The following is a 4,055-nucleotide window of genomic DNA, read 5'->3' on the forward strand; positions in this document are numbered from 1 at the left end:
TCTTCTTTTCTCTCTCTCTCTCTCTCTCTCTCTCTCTCTCTCTCTCTCTCTCTCTCTCCTCTTGAGTCAGAACTGACTCATAGCTGACCCTCCGTGTTGAGTTTCCAAGGCTGTAAATCGCACAGAAGGAAGTTGTTCATCTTTCTTCCTGTGAGCTGCTGGTGTATTTGAACTGGAAGTCAGCAGTTCAACTTCCTATAGACTGTGCAGCCAGGGCACCCTTGAAAGTGCAAATGGCAGGAAGAATGAAAGTAAGGACGACCAGCACAGGAGGGAGCAGTTAATGGACTTGTGACTCTGAATGAAGATCAAGGAAGCTGCCCCACATTGAGCACCCCTGTCCCTGCGCTTGTGTATACTTGACTCCCAGGATGGCTGGGCAGCCTGACCCAGGCCTGGAGCTGATCTCCAAGGAGCCAGAACCCATGGATAACCGTCCCAAGGATGAGATGAAGAGGGCATCTTGTCCCATGGGTTTAGGAAGCATCCTGTGGAGGAAGAGAACTGAGTAGACTGGCTGAGATCCTTGATGAGAGGCCAATGAGGAGCAGTGAAGAAGGGATTTAGGGGTGCTTGTCCTGGGGTCCCTCCATCTTCTCTTGGATCACCTCATAGTCTCCACTCGTTCTCCCCTTGTAGGAAACCTAGCTTATCCTTACTTCTGAGGTCTTCTGTCTGCTCGGAGAGCCTTACTAGAAACTCACAGTTTTCTCTTCTGATCCTTTTCAGCCATTTCTTCTATAGGTACCTAAGGTCTGGCTCCTTCCTCTCACTTTCCAGACTGGGTAATAGAGCATAGTCTGGGGAAAGTGGTTGGCTGGATTGTCAATGTGTGCCAAGTTCAATTTCCTTCTTCGAGTGTATTCCAGCTGGGCTCCTTGCTACAATAGCTGTAACACTCACGCTCTGCTTGGAAGCTCAAAGTGCTGTACGCTAACACTTAGAAAGAAATTATCAAGAAAAGGCAAACAGTTACCAAAATCTGCCTCTGACAGACTCAGAAGCCGTGTACTGCTTGTTGTTGTAGTTGTTGTTGTTGATTGTCGTCGAGTCGAGCATGACTCATAGCGACCCTGTGAACAAAAGAAGCCTTTCTATAACTATGGTTGTTTCTCAAAGCTCATAGAGTTTCCAGAGACGTGTTGTTTAGGAAGTGGATGCCGCTCCTGCTTCCAAATGTACCGCTTAGTGAAGACTATTAACCAGCTCCGATTCCCCCACAACTTCATTGAAACCAGTTCTCTTGAGGAACTGGGAACTTTGCTCCAATCTCAAACCTCCTGTTCCTCGAGCCTTCCCTATCTCATCAATAGCACCACAGATTGAAGAGGCAGCTTGAGAAAAACTTAGGATTCTGTCTTTATGTTCCTTCATCGCTTACCCCTCATTCTAGCCATCAGTAAGACTTAGAAGCCTTACAAAAATCTATCAGGAATTTGTCTTTTACTCTCTTCTTTCTGGACACAATCATCTTCATCTTAGACAACTGGGGAGACTCTTAGTGAAATTGTCAATGATTTCTTCTTGGATTCACAATTAACACCCTTGGTACCTAATCAGAACATTAGGAGACATATTACATTTGGAATGTCTGCTTGTCAAGGATTTCTCCAAAGTACTGAGGAGCAGTGATGTTAGTTTAAAAGACTAAGGAGTGCCTGGTTCAGGCCATGGTCTTTTCAATCATTTGCTACTCATCTGAGAGCTGGACAATGGGAAAGGAAGATGGAAGAAGAATTGATGCCTTTGGGGTGTGGTGGTGGAGAAGAACTCTGAGTATCCCATGGATTGCCAGAAAAACAAACATCTGTCTTAGAGAAAGTGCAGCTGGGGTGCTCCTTAGAGAAAGAATGGCAAAGCTTTGTCTCATATACTTGGGACATGTTGTTAGGAGGGACTATTCCTTGGAAAGGGACACCATGTTTGGAAAAGTGGAGGGTCAGTGAAGGAGAGGAAGACCCTTAACAAGATGGACTGACACAGTGACTGTAGCAAATGGCTCACTTGTGTCAGAGATGAGGAGGACGGCACAGGATGGGATGGGGTCCGGATTTGTTGTTCAGAGGGTTCCTGTGAGTTGTACTCAACTTGACAGCATGCAACAACAACAACAATAACAACAACAACCTGATTGGAGTAGCTACCACTTTCTTTCCACTACAGACCACTGTCCCCACTGCAGCAAGCTTGTCCTCTTTAAGACTAAGCCAAATCCTAAGTTGCAAATAGAGATACCCTTTGACCCAGCAATTCCACTATTGGGAATATACCCCAAAGAGACCATAACTGACATCCAAGCAGATATAGGCACACCCATGTTTATTGCAGCTTTGATCACAATAGCAAGGAGTTGGAAACAACCTAAGTGCCCATCAACAAATGAATGGATAGAGAAGCTGTGGTATAGTCACATAATGGAATACGCTATATTGAAAAACAAGGAACTCATGCAATATTATTCAAAGTGGGTGACCCTGGAGAACATTATGCTGAGTAAAGTATCTCAGTCACAAAAAGACAAATACTGCATGGTGCCACTGTTGTAAAACAGGACTGACCTAGGGGTTGGGGGGAGACTGAGAAAGATGGGTTCAATAATGTATACTGTACTGGAACAGATAAGGGAGAAAACTGTTGAAAAGTGATATGTGATCAGGTATTTTTGCCATGACAGGAGTCCAGAGCGAAGGCTGCATAGTGGAGTGGACCTGGGGGGAGTTACTGTAAAACAATGAAAGAATTTTTCTTTTACTTTTCCAAGAGGGTAGTGTACTAGAGCGGAGGTTTAAGAGGAGGGAAAAGTGCAACGATGAATGAGTGGAAACACAAAGTCTCTGTAAATTTTCATTGAAATGAATAATAAATGAAAAAAAAAATGATAACAGTGCAGAGAAAGGAGGAGAAAGAAAAAGAAAAAAAGACTAAACCAAATCCCATCATTCCCCTTCCCATAATCCTCCAGGGGCTCCAACTGAATTAGAACACATTTCAAACCTCAGACCGTGGTCTATTGTTGTCGTGTACTTGGAGTCAATGATGACTCACAGCTAACATATAGGACGGCTTCCCAGTCTCAGTAGAATTTCCCAGTCTGCAATCTTCCTGTGGGCAGAATAATCAGGTCTTTTCTCTCACAGTCATGCTGGTGGACTTGAACTACTGACATTCTGAACAGCAGCCATTGTGCCATCAGAGCCCATTCCCCGTCCCGTTGGCTCTGCAGATGTACATCTCGTCTTTCTCACTCCTCACCACTCTTACTGCTCTCCCTCAGTCACGTGGCTTTGCTGACTCCCTCAGTGTGCCAATTGTGCTTCCATCGTTAGACCCCTGGGATTTGTCGTTGGCAGTGCTTAAAAACACTCTGAAGATTTCCTCATGTCTGGCTTTAAGTAACTAGGCCTCGTCTCAGTTCTTGTTAGAGAAGCCTTAGCCTTGGTGGCTCAGTAGTTGAGCACTAGAATGTGAACTAAAACTTCAGTGGTTGGAAGCCACCAGCCGCACGATGGTGGGAAGATGAGCCTCCGTAAAGGTTACAGCCTTGTAGACCTCGCAGGGCCATTCGGTTGTGCTGCTGAGAATTGGAATCAACTGGACAACTTTCATTGTCTTAGACACACCTAACCCCATTACGCCAGTCACTGAATCAGTTCGTCTCATCCAGGGTCTTCTTCTTTTGTGTTGTCCCTCTGCCCTCCCAAGCAAGATGTGCTTCTCCAAGGGCTGGTCCCTCCTTGCAGTGTGCCCAAAGTATGTCAGACAGAGCTTCAAATTTCTTGCCTCCAAAGAGCAGCCTGGGTTCATCCTCTCCAGGACAAACCTGTTTGTTCTCCTAGCAGTCCATGGTATATTCAACTCTCTTCACCAGCACCACAGCTCAAAGGCATCAATTCTCTTTCTATCATCCCTAGTCACTGTCCAGCTCTCTGACACAAGCGTTCTCTCTCTCTCTCTCTCTCTCTCTCTATATATATATATATATATATATATAAACACACACACACACACACACACACACATACATATATATGTATAGTCTCTCTCTCTCTCTCTCT

Source organism: Elephantulus edwardii, unplaced genomic scaffold (genome assembly GCF_000299155.1).
Source record: "Elephantulus edwardii isolate Elephantulus edwardi_28Jun2011 unplaced genomic scaffold, EleEdw1.0 scaffold00027, whole genome shotgun sequence".
NCBI classification, from domain to species: domain Eukaryota; kingdom Metazoa; phylum Chordata; class Mammalia; order Macroscelidea; family Macroscelididae; genus Elephantulus; species Elephantulus edwardii.